Source organism: Tupaia chinensis, unplaced genomic scaffold, assembly GCF_000334495.1.
Source record: "Tupaia chinensis unplaced genomic scaffold, TupChi_1.0 Scaffold000048_1, whole genome shotgun sequence".
Classification (NCBI taxonomy): domain Eukaryota; kingdom Metazoa; phylum Chordata; class Mammalia; order Scandentia; family Tupaiidae; genus Tupaia; species Tupaia belangeri.
In genome coordinates, this window is record NW_006159506.1 from 4,220,505 (window position 1) to 4,241,274 (window position 20,770).

At 38.5% G+C, this 20,770-nt stretch overlaps 1 protein-coding gene across 1 annotated transcript in view; it reads left to right on the plus strand.

The window, feature by feature from the left end:
* LOC102470636 (uncharacterized) overlaps nucleotides 1-20,770 on the plus strand; it is a 291,660-nt gene that overhangs the window by 254,912 nt on the left and 15,978 nt on the right. The gene's annotated exons all lie outside the window — the stretch shown is intronic.

Sequence of the window (20,770 nt, forward strand, 5' to 3'; positions counted from 1 at the left end):
TCACTGAAAGTGCCAAATATCCTTGACAGTGAATCTGGCACGAACCAGGCTACTACTTGATCCAGCTCAGTAGTAAATACCTTGGAGGATATAAAAACATATAAAGTATGCAGTAAAGGAGCTTACTAGCCAGGAGTGTAAGACAAAAATTAAACACATAAAACAATCACAGAGCAAAGAGTAACAGTTATAATGAATAGCTCGATGGCTTCCTAAGGTTTAAAAGTATATAGATAACCCTTGCAGAAATATGAGTGGCTGTATGATAGGAGACATTTCTACATATCAAAAAGTTTCAGAGATAGCATCACTACTCAAAGAGTCTGTTTCTATCAGAAAATTTATTGGCCTCCAAATGAATCAGTTTTATTATCACCTGAGGAACCATTGAAAGCAAACAATCCTTAAAATTGAACCCAACAACAACAACGAAAAAAACTGTACTGATAAATTTTCTTTGGCCCTTTGGCATAGCTTTCCTCCCTATATCATATGTGATCAACAGGTCTCATTAGACTAACTCAAATTACTTCCTTCCTCATTAACTAAAGTAAAGGAAGTTGCTTGTTTTTATTTTTGTTGTTGTTTTGTTTTTTGAACTTTTTTTTTTAGAGAGAGATTTTTGCTATGGGGTGCATGTGCTCACCAGAGAGACAAAAAGTGAGAAATCACCCCTAGGGTGGATGGCCACACCATAATCCCTTCTCCATTCTCCTCTCTGGATTTTGGGCATGCATGTACATGCTCCCAGCTTGAGTTTTAAGCCGCTGGGTCCAGGACTCAAACCATGGTCAACTACATGGGAGTCCTACTGGTCCCAGAAGTTGGTTGTTTTATCCCAATATTCAGCATCATGGGCATAACAACAGAGATGTGGAAGAAAAAAAAGTTCTTTTCATGAACTCTGCCCTTTTTCATACAGCATGGTTTACGAATATGCCTAGAATACCATGCACTTGCTAAATCTAATCTAATTGGAATAATGCATAATAGTAAACAGCATCTGTTTGTTTGTATACTGTTTACAGATGTGTTGATACTTTATTATAATCAAAGGAACAACCCTGCTAAAATACAATCGCTTTTAGAAAGCTATTAAAGTAAGAAAAGTTGTGAAAGAAGACATATTATGAGCTAATTATTTGTAGACTCCCAACCTTTAAGTCAAGATGACACACAAAACAAAGATTTCAAAAGGGGAATAATAGTTTATTACTTAACTGGCAAAAATATTTAGGGCCATCCTTGGATTTTTATTTTTTAAGTTTATATATTTCTTCAATGAGTGAGAAAGAGAGACAGAAACAGATAGTATCCCCACAAGGGTTTTGAGAGCAAAATCCAACCCCAGGCTAAATCAGGCCCGGATTATGAGCACATGAATGCCTGGCATACTTAGTGAGGTCCCTGGATATGAACCCAGAACCTTACCATGGGGGTCGGTCTTACAGTGTGTCACATTTTATGATTGTGCCACCGTCTCACCCTCATGTCTTTGGATTTATTACTGGACAAGGCCATGGGCTATAGAGCACAAAATCCCCTCATGGGTTTAAGAAGAAAGGAATCTATGAAGGGGATTTGTGGCCGGAAGGGGATTTGGGAAATGCAGTCTTAGATTTTTTTCTTTACATACATCCCTGGGAGGAAATGTTGAATGAAGCAGTCAGTCTTCAGGATCTGTTTTAGAGCTCCATGCCACAGACTCAGTTAATCTAAATTTAATTAAAATCTTGATGTGTAGGGAGCATTTATATGTTTTTAAAACTATTTTCCCATAATCTTTAGCTTAGGAATTCCTAACATATCCAGTAGCGAAAACGAACGTATGAATTTTTGCTTTGTTAAACACTCATTAATATGATAAACACTACCCAAACATGTAATTTTGGTGATTTGAAGGAAAACAAAGAAGAATCAAATAAATGTCTTACTTTTAAGATGTTTTTCTAGAGGAGGCATTAAATTTTGAAACTTTTCTTTAAGCTTCTTTGTTTATTTTGAGAAAGAGATTTTTGCTATAGGGTGCATGTTCTCGCTAAAGAGACAGAAAACAAGAAATCAACCCCAAGGGAGGATGACCAATCTTTTCTCCTCCATTCTCCTCTCAGGATTTTGGGCATGCATGCATGCACATGCCCCTGGCGTGAGTTTTAAGGCACTAGGCTTGGGAGTTGAACAGGGGTCAACCACCTGGGAGTCCACTGCCTTAACCAGCTGTTGGCCCCTTAAGTTTATTTCTTTCATAAGCAAGAGAGACAACACCATCAGCCTGGACTTGAAACTGTGGTCTACCCGCAGCCTCTGCTTGTCCAAGTACTCAGGGAGGTCTCCAGCCATGAGTCTGGAACTGTCCATGTGAGTTACCTATGAAGAGTGTCAGTTTATCACTATACCACCATCCAGCCCTGGGTTTTAAACTTTTTGATGATTAATCAATTGCGGCTTTGTAGTTGACCATTGCAAACTGTAGGGCGTTCCATCTATACATCTTTGCTTTGGGATATAGTGGAATTCTTTCCCAATGAACCAACGATTTTGGATATGAAGCTTGGTGAGGATTTTTGAGAAAAGCAACAATGACTCTTTTTCTGGAAAATAGGTAGTCAGGCTGTCTTTGATGACTTCTTTCAACAGTGAACAATTCAGTCATCAGATGGTTTATGTATGGGGTGACTGACTTGTTAGTAAATTTACAAGCTATTATTCACTGCCTAAATATTACAAAGCAGATAGAAAAGAAATCTGTCAAGTTTAGAAGACAACTACCTCCTGCTCTTGGCTCTAAACCTGACCCAGATGAATTGACCTCAAGTAATCAGACCCAGGGTCTCTGGCCAACATGTGTTAGATTCTGGAACACAGACTTGGTGCACTGGGCCATTCTGGGTGTCAGAATGTGGAAAAATGAGATCTTAAGCAATGAACTCTGCCACACAGAATGCTGAACTGTCAGGATTTTTCAGATTCTGTGACTCTGGCACCCGCCAAGCTGGAGATTTGCGATGAATAGCGCCCATATTGATTTTTCCATAATGGAGTGTAAAAGAAAAATGGACAGATTTTGTTGCAGGTATTTTCATGGGGTACTAAATTGGAGGATTAGTTGCAAACAGCAGTACTGATAAAGTCTGCTGTCCATCTTGATGGTTGGGTCTTTCTATTAAAATGACACATAAATAACCTATTCTATCCCCCACCCATGGAAATTCAAATGCACCTGTCAACTTGATAAAGTGCTTGCCTGGAGGGAAGCATTGTTTACATTTTCACTCCATTCTTCAGAAAAAGTGAGATTCTAATTATTTCTCCCACTGTAAATTAATGCTGACTCTGATGGTTAGCATATCTCTGGATTGTTACATCTCTGGGAAAGTTAAATAATAGAACTGATCCATCATGTATTATGCAATGTGTGTTTTATGACAGCCTTCCCTGAGCTCTTCCATCTCCTCTCTCTCTAAATGCCCATTTCTTCTCTCACTTGTATGCTTTCTGCATCTTTTTTTTCTTTTTTAGCCCTTGAGAAATCCTCTGGACATTCCTTTCATTCCAAAACTTTACACTTCTTTCTTCTTCAGCCTGCCTTGTTTTGCAGTTAGCATGGTGGTTAAGGGTGCTGAACTCACACATGGCTGACCAGGTTCGAGTCCTGGACCTCACGGCTTTCTCTCTCTCTCTCTCCCCCTCCCTCTCTGGTCAAATTAAAATAAATAAAATAAATGAAGTTCAATAAAATAATTCTTAAAAAGAATGGTTGGCAGGTGGTTTGGTGGTTAAGGATGGGAGTCTCCCACGTGGCCAACTGCAGTTCGAGTCCGGGACCTGGCGGCTTGCCTTCTCACTTTCTTTCACGCTCTCACTTTCACTCTCTTGCTCTGTTCCTCTCTGGTCAAATTTAAATAAGTAAAGAAAGAAAGAAAGAAAAGAAAGAAAAATGTGTTTTTGGTTTTCAACTGACAACTACCTGTTTTTAGTGATCTTACTTTAATAGGTAATTTTTAGTTTCCCACAGAGATACTGTTACCATTAGATGCATTCTGTTTTAGCCCAGTCTTGGTGGTACGATTGCTAGCATACTGAACTGCAGGACTGGAAGCTGCATGGGCAGCTGTGGGTTTGGTTCCCCAGGTGACCTGAAAATGTGCCGTCATGCTGTGCTCGGATTCTGGTAAACCAGGGTGCTGGCGAAAGGTGATTGTGGCCTGATGAGAACCTATAGAAGGTGTCTTCCCTTCTTTCTCTCTCTTATGCACACAAATATGCCCTCTTATGAGTTAAAAAATGATAAAAAGATAGATACATCATGTCTGAAGTCATCATTTGGTTCTATACAGAATTTCCACCTTTTAAGTAATTGGGTTAATTTTCTTCAGAGTAACTTACCTTTTCTTTGTTGTTCTTGCTATTGTCTCTTGCTTAATAGCTTGTTATTTCTTGGTTAATAGTTGTGATGCTATGTAATTACATTAAATTACGCACCTTATAATAAGCTCTTACCACTATTTCCAACTTACTGCATGTAGTTTTCCTTCATGTGCTCATTTTTTTCTCTTCTCACACACACCTTAACCTCTACAAAAAAAAAAAACCAAAAAACAAACAAACAAAAAAAACAAACCAATAAAATCCTTCATGGGCAGAAAATACACATATAGGCACATAATCTTTAAGAATTCCTTTAGTAAGGTAGTACAAGTTACCTAAAATAACCTGGAGTACAATGTTATCTGTTAATCATGAACCCAGAGCTTTCTATCGTTTTCTATGCATAGACACTCATTAATATATCTACCACTTCTACATCATTTTCATGAAATTCTCCCCCAGGTGGGATGCCCACACTGCAATTCCTTCTCCTCCATACTCCTCTTGGGATCTTGGGCATGCACATACACGTGCCCAATGCGAGATTAAGCCACCCGGTCCAGGACTCAAATTTTGGTTGACTACATGGAAGTCCAACGACATAGCCATTATGCCATCTGCTGGTCCCAAATATACTTAGTTTTTATAAACATAGTTACAGTAGATCCTTTTTAAAGGATCTTACCCCCCCCCAACAAACAAACAAACAAGCAAACAAACAAACAAACAAAACTGGAGGTTGATTTTATTTACTTCTTTTTTTGGGAGTGGGTCTTATTTCATTTTTTGCATATATTTCTTTTCAAATATTGCACATTTGAATATGTGATGGCTCTGGATTCTATTATCCTACCAAGAAGGGTGCTTATTCTTGGTTTAGAAGGTAATTAAATTATTGGAAGACCACCTTTAATTTTTCTTGTCTTTTGTTTTTCTTTTGTTTGTTTGTTTTAGGTTTTTTCCCCCATAGGGCATATGCACTGGCCAGGCAGAGACAGAGAGAGGGAAAGTGAGAAATGACTTCACAGGGAAAATGGTCATGCCACGATCTATTCTCCTTCATGCTTCTTTCAGGATTTTGGGCACACTGGCACATGTGACCTGTGTGATTTTCAAGCTGCCAGGTCTGGGACATGAACTGCGGTCAGCCATGTGGGAACCTAGTGCCTTAACCACCATACCACCTGCTGGTCTCTTCCTCATCTTGGCTTTAAATTTTGCTATGATAAACCTGAGGAAAGTCTAAGGTAGTCCTTAAAGCCTTCTAACTTGAGGGAGCTCAAGCTCCACATTTTGCCATTTTTATAGTGTTATTTAGTCTATTTTGGGTCTTGGTCTAGGGTGTATAGTCATTACTCCAAAGGCATGGCTCTCTTTTTGCCTCAGTTGAATGTTGGAGATGTTACCAGGTGTTAATGGGGTATCTCTACTCTGGCAGGATTATAACTCTAACATACTCAGACACCGTTTTCTCACAGTACCGCTCAGCTTGGTTCTGTCCTTAATCTCATCTAGACTGTTAGTTTATAAGCCTGAGCTGCTCTCATATTGCACATGGACAGTCCAACTCTCACAGACTCACAGACTTCAGAAACCTCCAATTTCTTTATTTTTAAAAAATCAATTAATTTTTTAAATGATTTTGCCATAGGGTGTGTGCACTCACCAGAGACAGAGAGACAGTGAGAAGGAAAATGAGAAATCACCCCTTCCGCAGGGGGAATGACCATGCCACAATCTCTCCTCCTCCATTCTCCTGGGATTTTGGGCACACACATATACATGGCTGGCTCAAGCCATGATCAGCCATGTGGGAGTCTAGGACCTTAACCACCATGCCACCTGCTGGCCCCAGTCAATTTCTTATTTTATATATTCTAGCTACTTAAGCTACCTCAATTCACTAGGATCTTAATGTTCTTGAATTCCAACTTTCTGTATGATGGTTGGGAAATTGTCCTCAGAAAGAGATCTTAGCTAATGTCTTCAATTGCTTTTTGTAGAACACTTGAAAAAGTTGGCCTCATAGATTTCCATCACACACACACACACACACATAATGTATATTGTAAAGAATATTATGATATAGTGGTAAAGGTGATAGAATCCCACATGGCAAACCACGGTTCAATTCCTGGGTCTGGAAGCTTGAAAATCATGTGGGGTGCATATGCACGTGTGTCCCAAGTCCCAAGAGGACAATGGAGCAGGAAGGATGGAGGCATGGTCATTCCCCTGAGGAATGATTTCTTCACTTCTCTCTTCTCCTAGGGGAAACACTAAAAAAAAAAAAAAGAAATTCTGTTAATAGGTCCTCCGTCATTCTTTGAACAGTTCATTTTTACCTAGGCTAAGAAAAAAGGGGAGAAGATGATACATCTCAACATCATAAATATAAAAAATAAATTGTCAATAATACCTCAATAAAATTGGGATAAAAGCATATTTTTAAAAATATTTTTAAAGATAAATAAATTTTTAAAATAAAAAGAACATAAAATATAAAAGCAGACATAGCATTTCCAATACATACATGGTTTTATTTGTCTGATGCTTAAGAACAAGAAAAATATGTTTCTTGGTAGAACTCATCATTAGTTCAGGTAGGGAGATGTATAGGAGATGTATAAATGACAGGTATTAGAAGTCTTATCTTACAGATAAGACATAAGGAAAATCTGGGATATCTGGAAATACTCTATTTTAATCTGAGTGGTAATGTTGGTGTAGGTACAAAATCTTCAAATAAAAATTTAAATAGTAAGACACACAATATATGACTATTGGACCCAGATGATATCTTAACAATTATTTAATCCAATTTCCTCACTCTATTGATGAAAATACTGAGACCTACGGTTGATTAGTGACTAAGACAGGATATGTGTTCTTTCTCTCTTTATTTTTTCTAATAGAATACAGAGGAAGAAGAAAAAACAATTTAAATGAATTTTGGGCTAGTAGAGGTTGAGTCTCTGAACTCACACATGGCCAACTGATGTTCAAGTCCTGGACCTAGAGGCTTGTTTTCTTACTCCCTTTCACCCCTCTCTTTGTGTCTCTCTGGTGAACATGCATGTTCTGTAGCAAATTAAAAAATAATAATGATAAATAAAATTAGATAACTTTAAAAACATAAATAAATGTTTTTAATACAGAATATTTTATTTCATTTTTATTATAATTGCGGGTTTGCTCATATTTGATGCATATCTTTGTGGGGTATACTTTTTTTAAGACATGCATACACTGTATAATAGTCAAGTCAAGGACATACACATTCATCTTCTTCAACATTGAACATTACATTATGTTCAAAGTACACAGTCTATAGTAGTTCTATTAGTTTTTTAAAAAATGTATTAAAGTGTTCATATTTTTTACTGTACTGTGGTACTCCAACCCATAGCTTCTTCCCCTTATTTACATGCAGTCTCTTGATCATTAAACACTTTCTCACAAGTCCTTGCTCCCACCCCATGCAACTTCTACTATCTACCATTATTCTCTTTGAGTCCTTCAATTTTTGCTATAGAGTGTGGATATTTGGCATATGTTAAGGAGGGAGATAACAGTATTTGTCTTTCATAATCTGGGTATTTAACTTTATCATGTTTTCTAAGTTGGTCCACATCTTATTAATGACAGGTTATCGTGTGCATGTGCCACATTTTCTCAATTCATTTGCCTACTGTCGGGCACTTAGGTTGATTCCATGACTTAGCTGTTGTGAATAATGCTGTATAAAACATGAATGTGCAAATGTCTCTCCACTGAGTGATTTCCTGTCCAAGCATATATTCAGTAGTGAGATTGGTGAGTCATACAGTAGTTCTGTTTTTAGATTTCTGAAGAAATTACTATTTTTTTACAGTGTCTATACTAATTTATACTCTCACCAGCAGTACACAAGGTTTCCTTTTCTCCACAACGTTACCAGCACTTGTGATTCTTTGCTTTTTGTTTGATTTATCATGATTATTTTTACTAGAGTTAATGGTCCATTTTCTAAATTTAAATTCTTAGATTTTTTTTTCTTTATCTGAAACTTGTGATAATAACTGCTAGGTTTATAAGAACCGAATGAAATAGTGTACATAGTGGGCCATTGTGTTGATTTCCTGAGACTGTTCCCAAAGTGTCCAGTGTTACAAGCTAGGAGAAGTTCAAAATCATGACGTTGGAAGTGTCCTTCTGATATAAATGAAAAGAATTTGTTTCACATATCTCTTCTAGCTTCTGGTGGTTTCCTGGAAATCTTCATAGTTCCTTGGTTTGTTGATGATCACTCAATCTCTGCCTTATGTTTATTCAGAGTAAAAGTAATGGAACTTTGGCAGTCTGTACTCCTCAAAGTGATTGATTCCCCCCTCCCAGATCCTGCCCCCCCCCATCTTACCATTTTATCTCCTCTCTTTGTTTTGCTCACTGTGTGTCATCTTGAACACAGACAGGTGTATTTCCCTCACAGCCATGTACTTGCTGTTCTCTCTTCTTCTTATGCTGTTCTCCAGTTACGTACATGATACACATCTTCACTTTATTTAAGTCTCTAATCAAATATCTCATCAAAGAAGCTTCCCCTGAATAAGATCATAGCTCTGGTAAAATAGCGACAAAGTAGCCCCAGCGTCTGGGTTCAGTCAATGACATACTGAGTCGTGGAGCTGGAAGACATATGTCAATCACAGTTTGAGTACTCAGCTCAGTCAACTTGTAAACACACTGGTGTGTGTGTGTGTGTGTGTGTGTGTGTGTGTGTGTGTATGTGAGTGTGTGTGTCCAGGATCCTGACAGAATGGAGAACTGGAGGAAGGAGTCATGGTGTGACAAAGCCCTGTGGATGGTCTCCTTCTCCCGTGTGCACACTTAATCATAGCTAAAATAAATAATAGCAAAAAAAATAGCCTTTCCTCTCTTATCCACTGACTAGTCTTGTACCTTAACCTGTTTCCTTTTTCTTCAACTTAACAATATATTTAGCTATATTTTATCAGTCTTCCTCCTGTAGGATATAAGCTGCAGAAAATAAGAGTCTTAATCTCTGGTTTAATTCCTTGTCTCCATATTCCTTTGGCATGGAATAGGATTTCAATATATAGAAAATCGTAAGATTTAATTATATTTTAAGTGGACGGTTGAATGAATGAATGAATGTGCTTTGAAAAGAGCCTTTTACATAATGAATCCTAAGTAAGGATTATTTATAATTCTTATTCTTAATTAATCTTTCCCAAAATAGTCACTGCTGTGATCAATTTTCTGTATGCTTTTTTCTTTTATTCTGCTCTGGAAATGTCAAGCTCAAAGATAGAACTACATTCAAACAAAGGGCAAGATCAAATGTTCAAGTATGATAATAAAATTGAGAATCAAAAAATATCCCTTGAAATCTCAGAAAAGCATAAATATCCTGGAAATTCAGACTCACTGAAAGTCACTAAGCTAGAAATTCAGTTCAAACATAGAACCTAATCTCCATTTAAAAGACTTTTTATAATAAAAATATTTAATTTTGCATATGTAGATTTTTTCTTTTCATTCTTCTTTAAGTTCTACCCAGGGAAGATATCCAACACAAACCATCTCATTTTATAACTTCTAGACATGAGTAGTTTCTTCTCAAATGCTTAGAATTTTTTCTTTCTTATTGAGCATTTATACCTGGCTAGTTTTAAATTATAGTTATTTGCATTTGTGTCTTACTTTCCTCATTAAATTATTTCATATTATTCCTATATTTCTCATGACATCCTGCTGACTCAAAGATTTCTTTTTAATAAAAAGGACTTATTTAAAACTAAGCACAAATGCAACATAGTGACTTTCTGCAGTTGTAAAAAAACAATCTTGTTCATCTAAGAGAACAGCATTTAATTGAATTAAAGACACTCATTTTTGCTATTATACCATCAACATCCTTACCAAATTATGGGAATGAGGACCTTTAGTTCATCTTTTTTTTTTGTCTCTTTGGTATTCTTATTGATGGTAGAGATGGGGTTTTCCTTTGAGTCTTTCCATTTATAAAATCAAAATAATGCTGTTTAATGAGGCAATTAATTATCTCAGAATGCATTGTAACTGCTGGGGTAAAGGTTTTATATGCGTGCAAAAGGAGTATTATTCTCGAAGAGTTATGACATGATAATCTTTGTCTTGTGGGTGGCGTAGGTGGAGTGAGATGATGAGACAACCACTGAACAAACTTCACAGAATTAAGAAATAGGGAGTTAAGACTTATGTTATGGGATGTTGGTGGAGAGGTTGCCTCCCTGATGTTTCTGAAGGAATGCCTTAGCGTGTTTAGAAACATTGATGTAGAGAGCCATGTCTCACATGTTCCAGTGGCCATAAAGGAATCAATTTCAGTGGCATCCAAGATGGGCATGACAAAAGTAAAACCAAATAGACACCAGATTGCCTTACACATCGAATCCAATGAAATCATTTAAGTCACTTACTTAGGCCTTCAAAATATATTTCATGTTTCTTCTGAGCCAGGCCCTATTCTCCTTTCTCATGAAGCTTACATCAGTGTGGGGAAAGGCAGATAAGAGACAAGTAAAAATAAAACACTGCAGGTAGTAACAACTATAGTAAGTGTTAGGATGCAAAGAAGGCATAAGGTACTGCTGAGTATGTAGATACTCTTTTCTTTATGGTGATCAGGAAAGACTCCATTGATAAAGTGACATTTGTATAGAGTTTTTAAGGGGATATGCCAAGTAGGTATCGGGCGATAACTCACGCAATGCCTATTGCAAAGGCATGTAGGGTCAAGCTCAGCCTTAGCTGTTGCCAAGTTTCTGTTCCAGTGTTTCAACCAATGTACACTACTGAACTTGCTTTGAAGTTTGGTTAAGTATATATAAAAAATTAGTATTCTTGAATTCTATAGTTGTGTTCACTTTAATTGACACAAAAATATTTGCACAACTAAATTTGGGGGTAATTTATCCTGAAAGTAAGTTAAAGTGCACATTCACTTACACACACACACACGCACACACAGCCTCCCACACATTCTTGTGCTCATCTTGCACTTTAATATGTTGTCATTAGAGAAAGTTAAACTGAAGGGTGGTATAAGAACCAGGTCTGAGTTTCCAGAAGGGACAATAGAACACACTTTTAGATGAACCATTCCTAGACAGAGAGGAAGCATTTTCTGCTTCAATGCCTAACACATCACAACAGAGGTACAAGTGTTGGCTGCATGAAAAGAAAAGAGCAAAAAATCTTATTAGTTGACACCAGAAGCTCCTCTTACCAATGATTTAGTGATTTAATGGCTTTAATAGACTTGAGTAAACATTAGCAAAGTTGCAAGTCTACTATTTGGAAAGGAAAAAAGTAATTGTCAGATATGTTTCTTTCAGGTCATCAAACTAATGGAATTAGTTATTTTTTTTCCTTTTATCTTTCTTTCTTTCTTTATTTTTTTCTTAGAAAGAAATTTTTGTTATAGGGCACATGCACTTGTCAGAAGGACAGAGAGACAGAAAGTGAGAAATTACTCTCCGGGGGTGGCGTGTGGGGTGGGGGGATGACCATGCTGCAATCCCTTTTCTTCCAGTCTCTTCTTGGGATTTTGGGGACATATGCACATGTGCTCAGCATGGAGTCCCAAGTCACTGAGTCTGGGATTCAAACCCCAGTTGACTATGTGGGAGTCCAACGATGTAAACATAATGACATCTGCTTGCTCCTAGAATTAGTTATCTTAACTAAACCAAACCAATTGTTTCTCTGAAGTTCTGCCGGAACAGGAATTAAGATATTAGGGCAAATAGATAAAAACCTTGAAATTTTTAATATATTATTTTCTAGGATTTAGGGACAGCAAAACTCCTTTCTTTTCTAAATTTACAGACCTGAATATATTGTATAATTCTCTGATCATGATTTATGTTTTACCCAATATGACTGTAAAATTATAAATTTTCTGAGACCAGCAGGTGGCTCTGTGGTTAAGGCACTGGGTTCCCACATGGTCAACTGCAGTTTGAGTCCCAGACTTGGTGGCTTAAAAATTGTGCCAGGTTGGGCCAGCAGTTTGCGTGGAGGCCATGTCACTGGACTCCCATGTAGTTGACCGCGGTTCAAGTCCTGAACCCAGTGGCTTAAACTCTTGCTGGGCTTGTGAGCATGCATGCCCAGGATCTTGAGAGGAGAATGGAGGAGAAGGGATTGTGGCATGACCATCCTCCCTGGGGGATGATTTCTCACTTTCTATCTCTCTGTCTCTCTCTGTCTTTCTGGAGAGCGCATGCACCCTATACCAAAACCCTCTCAAAAAAAAAAAAAAATCAGCCAGGCAAGTGTATGTGCATGCCCACAATCGAGGAGAATGGAGAGAAGGAGGACATGGCCATCCTCCCAGGGGGTTGACTTCTCACTTTTCTTCTCACTGTCTCTCCAGAGGAGCACACATGCACTATGGCAAAAACCTTAAAAAAAAAATAGAGAAACAATGATAAATTTTCCTTCTCGCATCTAGAGAGTGTGGAGCATAGGAGTGAAAAATACTGTTGGCTGCACCATCATGACTACTTTGCATTTAAACAATGCATTCACTCCCTGTAGCGGGTGGTTAGAGCAAAGAGGTTGTTGTTTTTTGTTTGTTTTCTTTACCTTTCTTCTTTCTTTCTTTTTCTTTTTCTTTTTTTTTTTTTTTTGGAGAGGTTTTCGCTATAGGGCGCGTGTGCTCGCCAGACAGACAGAGAGAGACAGAGAGACAGAAAGCGAGAAATCACCCCCCAGGGGGGATGGTCATACCGCAATCCCTTCTCCTCCATTCTCCTCTTGGGATCTTGGGCACGCACGCACACGTGCCTGGCGTGAGTTTTAAGCCACCAAGTCCGGGACGCAAACTGTGGTCTACTATGTGGGAGTCCAGTGACATAGCCATTACGCTAACTGCTGGTCCCTACCTTTCTTCTTTCTGTCCTCGCTCCCACATCACTGATCTCTCAAGTCACTCCTAAACTCACATTGGAAATGGATGTTTTCACCCTTGACATCCATTGCTCATCTTGGGAGCCAGTGCGTCCCATGCCCGTGAAGAGTGGCTGGAGCAGGTTGCTGTGCTTATATTTGCACCGAAACTGACCTATTGCACATTCCTGTGTAGTTGTGCTAGTATAATTATTAACATTATAATAATAAAGCAAAGGTCTTAGAAATACTAAGACCTGTGACTTTCTACCTTCATCATAGAACTCTACCTATCTCCTTTCCATGCATTTATTTCTATTGTCAGGAGTTTTGAAAATATCACAACCAAAACCCAAGTCCTTTGTGGTTTTCGAGTATGTTGTTTAAGAATTTTGCTGTAATGGCATGAAAAACACATATTTCCACTAACAGATGCAAGATGTAAAATTGTTGGTTACCCAAATTAGAGATGTTTATGATAACAAAACTTACTATATAACATGTGTACAAATACATGCAACTATACATTAACTCTCCCCAAATTGCATAATTTCTACCTAAATTAAACACAGGTAATTTTGCTGAGAAGTGTGGCTTTCTGGCAATGCAACATAGTGTATTATCTTTCCCCTAAATTGGTTCAAATTTACTTAAATGCTTGTTCTATTCTCCTAATAGTTATGTTACAGAGAGAAGACATCAGAGCAAAATCACTTCACCTACCTACTTTATTTGTAGGTAATGTCCTATTAATTTTTCTTTGATGTCAAAGCAACACACAAAATAAAGAAATGTGCAAAATTCCTGATATATACATATAGACTGCTGGAAATCAAAATATGAAGATGAAAATCAAAAACATCAACTATGTATATGTTGCCCAAATATCTTTTGTATGCAAGGGTACAGTGTTTAAATCAAAAGTATAAAATAGATTCTAATATGAGCCAGCTATATCTTTGACCAAAAAGTGGAAACCATGAATGGGTCAGAGAATAGCATCCATTTTTTACCACTTAGAAAATCAACTTCTGTTATGTCTTCTGCATCCTGTGAGCAAGAGTTAATATTTTGTACTACACACTAATGTTCAAATTTTTGACATTTTTTGTTTATATTGGAATATAGGAAAATGTGAAACCACAAACAATCTCATTCATACATATGCATTCATTAATATTTTTTTGGAGGTTTTTGCTATAAGGTGTGTGCACTCGCCAGAAAGACGGAGAGAGACAGAGAAACAGAAAGTGAGAAATCACCTTCCAAGGTGGATGGTCACGCCGCATTCCCTTCTCCTCCATTCTCTTCTCGGGATCTTGGGCACGCATGCACAGGTGCCTGGCATGAGTTTAAGCTACCAGGTTCAGGACTCAAACCGTGGTCGACTATATGGGAGTCCAGTGACATAGCCATTATGCCAACTGCTGATCCCCATTAATTCTTCTTTTTAGTGTATTTATTTTTCCAAGGAGGGACACCTCAACAGGGCCTCTGTGCTGTAGTCCACCCCTTGTCTCAGTCAGCCTGGGTCACAGGCAGATGTGCACACACTGGGTATGTACAGGGAGACCATGGGCCTTAAACCTGGGACTTTCCCAGTTCAGAAGTGTTGTTTTGCTGTTGCCCCACCTCGATTGATCCTACATGCATTCATTCTAAAGCAAGGCATTGTTGTCTAAAAGAAAAATGAAGCTTTTATGGGGAAAATGCCCATTTCGCAGAGACCCAGTTTTTCATTTCATGACTCACTCCTAAAGCAATGGAGAATAAAATCAACATCAAGGTACAACTTATTTGTAGTTCTAAGCTTCAAATGCACAGGAGACCCACTGGATCATCCAGCACGACCTAATTTCCTGACCCGGGTTCCCTCTTGCTGACTTTCCATTCTTGGAAATCAACTGCAAATTAGAGTGAGACAAAGAAAAGAAATCCACCCAAGAGCAGTCAAAAAGGTATCTATGCAGTAAATCTATGTCCCACTGTGTAATTATAATAACATAAACAACTCCTCTGCAAGGACATTCACATCAGACCTAATTTTATGCTGTACTATTATAATGCAATTAACAGTCGCATAGTCCTGTTTTAATTAAGCTCTGTTGTGAAAGATGCAGCATTTGAACCTGTTCCTGCCTGTCCTTGAATTACCATCCTTAACTCGTTTTTCTGCCCAACGATGAATTTCATGTAAGGATCACTCTTCACGGGTCTGACATTGTGTGCATGATTCTAAATTTTCGTGCCTCCAGATTGAGGCCAGTTTTCATTCTTCAGATGTGTCCTATATGTGTAGTCTCCTGACTCTCTTGTCTCAATAGATTTATTAACTCACACTAGACTCTCCTGGCAACGAAGAGACAAGTTTGATTGGTTTAAGATAGGGATTTCAGATGACAGGAGAGAGACTTGTGGAGCTAACTTCAGATTATGTAGGACACAGTCGCTATCTTCTGACCTATCCCTTTTCAGAAATACTGAGCAGACTCCCATTTTCCCTGGAGATTATTTAGTCTGTCAAATACTTTAACCATTACTCACTAGAAAATGGAAAACCAAAGCATCCATAGAAAATGTAGAGTTTCTAGTAAAATCATATCCTGCTTCCTTCTTTTTATCCCTCACCTACCCTAGGCAAGAATGTCTAAGTTATCTGATATGTGCCTTAACAGATCTTTCCCTTTCTTGCTTTGAATTGCTTTCATGGCCTGAAATAAAATTAAATGGGAGATACTGTATGTGAACATTTAGTGTGGTACTCAAATACCACAGGTCAGTTTGCTGGGCTGCTTGTTCCTCGACAGTTAGTCTAAAGGACATAGATTTAAAAGTCAAGAGAACAAAGTTGAAGAAAATTATGTTCACCAACACGGATTGTTAAGAAATGAGCCACTTGACCTAAGAAAAAAGGGAATGTTAATTTCTTCATCATTTCCCACCTCTGCATCCATACTGCAATAGCCTTGGTTCAGATTTCATCCCTGTTATAAAACATCCCCGTTCTTCCTTTTTTTACGTTGCCCTACTTTCTTAACCCTAGGGAGGATTTTCAGAAGTTTTGAAAGCTAAGCATCTCCAATTGCTTGAGGCTGTCTTTGGTTATAAGTCAGAATATAAAGCAATTACCCGTAGGGTAGGGTGTTTTCACAGCCAATATGAGAATACTCAGTATATCAGCAGGTGCCTTAAAACATTCTCTTCTGTGTGAACATCAGGTTCAGAACTTCAAGCCTTGCTTTTTTTTTTTTTTTTTTTTTAGAGAGAGAGAGAGAGGGAGAGAGATTTTTTGCTATAGGGCATGTGTGCTAGCCAGAGAGAAAGAAAGTAAGAAATCACTCCCCAAGGGGGATGGCCACACTGCAATTCCTTCTCTTCTATTCTCCTGTTGGGATTTTGGGCATGCATGCACACATACCCAGCGTGAGTTTAAGCTGCCAGGTCCGGGACTCAAACCATGGTCAACTATGTGGGAATACAACGACATAACCATTATGCCATCTGCTGGTCCCTAGAACCTTAAACCTTTTCTAGTGGGATTTTGTGGGGTACTCACCCTCACTTCTGTCACCGTCTCCCTTCTGCCTTTCCAAAAGGAGGTGAGTACTCATACAACTTGATAGTTGGGTTTAACTTGATCTGCATCTCTTGCTATTTATAGGTGTTTTGAGTGTTCTAACTATCTTAAGAACTGCATGCTAGAAATTCTGGAAATGACCACAATTGTTTTATGAGATCTTTACGGTACAAAAAAAAAATAGATAAACATGTTCCAACTCTTCCCCTAGTTACTCTTCAATTGAAATAGCCTGGAGAACCTCCCGGAAGGTTCAAGCCTTTTTTTTTTTTTTTTTTTTTTTTTTGAGAGAGAGAGAGAGAGGGAGAGAGATTTTTTGCTATAGGGCATGTGTGCTAGCCAGAGAGAAAGAAAGTAAGAAATCACTCCCCAAGGGGGATGGCCACACTGCAATTCCTTCTCTTCTATTCTCCTGTTGGGATTTTGGGCATGCATGCACACATACCCAGCGTGAGTTTAAGCTGCCAGGTCCGGGACTCAAACCATGGTCAACTATGTGGGAATACAACGACATAACCATTATGCCATCTGCTGGTCCCTAGAACCTTAAACCTTTTCTAGTGGGATTTTGTGGGGTACTCACCCTCACTTCTGTCACCGTCTCCCTTCTGCCTTTCCAAAAGGAGGTGAGTACTCATACAACTTGATAGTTGGGTTTAACTTGATCTGCATCTCTTGCTATTTATAGGTGTTTTGAGTGTTCTAACTATCTTAAGAACTGCATGCTAGAAATTCTGGAAATGACCACAATTGTTTTATGAGATCTTTACGGTACAAAAAAAAAATAGATAAACATGTTCCAACTCTTCCCCTAGTTACTCTTCAATTGAAATAGCCTGGAGAACCTCCCGGAAGGTTTTAGTGGAATAGGACGCCTGCAGTAATTTGGATGCCGCTCCTCTACTGGCTATGTTTCCACCTAGACCAAGGATTGAATCATTTTTCCTCAGAGTCTTTCATAGTATGAGCACTTCACTAAAGGGAAAATTCAACACCCAAAATCATGTTCCAACGTATCTCCATGCTGTGATAGCACAGATAATAGTATATTAAGGGACTGTGCATTATACCACACGGTGTGATAACAAGTGGGTGGGCTTTGGGGTGGACCTGTGGTTAAGTGCTGGTCAAGCACTAGTTAAATACTGTGCAGTGGGAGATGACTCCCACATGGCCGACTGCAGAAATAGGCCAGGCATGTGTGGTGCATACCCAAATGGAGATGGAGAAATGGGGGAAAAAGGATTTGGGCATGACCATGCTCCATTGAAGGACTTTTCATTCTCTCTCCACTGGCTTTCTCTCCCTCTTGCTCTCTGGTGAGTTCGCATGCTCTCCAGCAATCACAATAAGTAAATAAATAAATATTGCATGGGCTTGAAAGTCAGACCAACTTGGTTCAGGCATTAGAGCTTCTTGATTATTGTTGTAGTCTCAGGGAGCTAATGTTACAGCCCTCCTTTCTCCACCTGAGTTAGTTGAGAAAATTAAGAAGATTGTGGGGACCAGCAGATGGTCTAATGGTTACATAACTGGACTCCCATGCAGTTGTCTGTAGTGGGAGTACTGGACCAGCAGCTTAAAACTCATACCAGGCACATGTGCATGCATGCCCATGATCCTGAGAGAATGGAGGAGAAAGAATGCTGACATAGCCATCTCCCCCGGGATGTGATTTCTCGCTTTCTGTTTCTTTCTGGAGAGTTCACACAACCTCTAGCAAAAATCTCTCCCCCAAAAGAAAGGGGGCTAGCAGATGGTGTGATGATTGGGGTGTTGTACTCCCACATGGCCTACTGTGGTTTGAGTCCCCTGGACCTGACGGCTTGCTTTCTCACTTGGTTGCTCTCTCTCACTCTCACTCTTTTGCTCTGTTCCTCTCTGGGCTGGCCCTTGGAGGGGTATATTTATTCAGGTCCATTGTAGCTCCAGTTACTAAACCTCTGTACATTCTTACCCTAGAATAGGACGCTCTGCCAGTGGAATCTTTATGGCTTATTGGATGTAGGAAAAGACAGGTCAAATGGCCTTTTCTGAAATCAGGTGATTTCAGCTTAACATTATCCATAGACCAATTCATATGTTTTCAGATTGTTCATTCTTAACTCCTCAGTGTGAACATCATAGTGTTAAGCCTACATGATATTGTAATCCTACAACGGCATAACTTGTAACACTCCTAGGCTCTGTAGTATAGACTGCATGTTCCACCATAGTACACATGGTCTGTCATTCACTGAAATCTCCTTATATGGTGCACAACTGTATGAATGTGTGTGTGTGTGTGTGTGTGTGTGTGTGAGGTGTGTTCACTGCCACTAAATACTATTGATTCACTTTCCAGATTATCCCCCACTTTGTCCTTTTCCTCCTAGACAGAAGGTCAGTGAAACGTGCCTCTGGGTAAAAGTCAATCACCTAGGATTAGGGATAGTTTAAAAAGAGAGGAAGAGGGAAATGCATATCAAAGTGAGTAAGAATTATTTTTTTAAATCTACAGTTTAGTGTCCAAATTTTTACAATCACCCACCCTTTGAAACAAGTAAGCTTGCACTCAAAAGTTAGAGACAGATGAGTCCATCTTCATCTTTACACATGCTCATGGCATCAAGGAGTCATGTCACCAGCTAGAGTCTTGAGTGTATTTTGTCAATTATAGGCCCAAATTTAATAGTGATTGGCCAGAATATTTTCACATTATTAAATATTTTCATATTTCTGAAAATTTGAAGTATTTACATATCATCTTAGTGGGAATTAACTTTGGAGCCCTTGTTTTTTGTTTTTCTTTTAAGAATTATTTATTATTATTGTTATTTGCTATAGATTACATGAGCTCAGCAGAGAGCGAGAGAGAGAGAGAGAGTTCACAAGTGACTCAAACTGTGGTTGACCATGTGGCATCCAATCTTAACAAACACTTCACTTGTTGACCTGGAACACATGTTTGATAAGGACTTTTCATGACAACAGATGAACATTTTCAGCCTCAGAAAAAGCCAGTAAGGGAAGAAATGTGTTGAAAACTTTTCTCTCTCTCTACTACTGAAGCTGTGAGCATCTGTGAATATGAAAATTGGAAATATTATAAAGCGTCTTCAGAGCTCATAAATTGTAGAAAACAAAGAGCAAAAGAATCCGCTTGGAAAAGAGTAATGAAAAATAAGATGTATCAGTCTAGAACAGATTTTAGAGTGATATTGTCTAATCTTCATCTCCAGTATTTTAAACAAGTGACAGAACAGTATCTTTTCCACTCATTCATAATTCAATTAACATTCATGAAAGCCCCACAGGGTGCATCATATTAGACAATGAAACTGTTACCTGAGAAACCTTACCAGACAATAAAGTCCAGTAAGTACAAAAGCCAGGACTGTCATGAAGCTAACATAGTAGGTAGATTCATGAAGTATGCAAAAATCCTGTCCTGTGCACCTCAGTAAATGTACCTTTAATACACCTCGTCCACTGTTTAGTGATGCTGGAGACTTAGCACTTAGCATAATGCAAGTAACTAAAAAAGAGCAAAGATTTCTTTTGGATGAGAAAGCACAAACCATTCATAAAACCATTCGTAAGCATTTTTTTTTTTTTTAATCAACACTGTCATTGTCACAGCCCGCTTGATCTTCCTACTTTGGGTTAATATGGGAGCCAATTACTGCTTCATCTGTGTAGAATTAACTTTATGGAGCACACACCGGGGATTTGTCTATCTTCACTATTTAGATATATGCCATAAAAATATGCATGGAATGGAGTGCAAGCACTGCAGATGGCAGAGACTTGCAGATTTATTGTAAAATCATTTAAAATCGGTTATGCTCTTGCCAGAAGTTAATTAATTTTTTTTTTCCTGTTCTTTTCTGGGGCTGGGGGGGG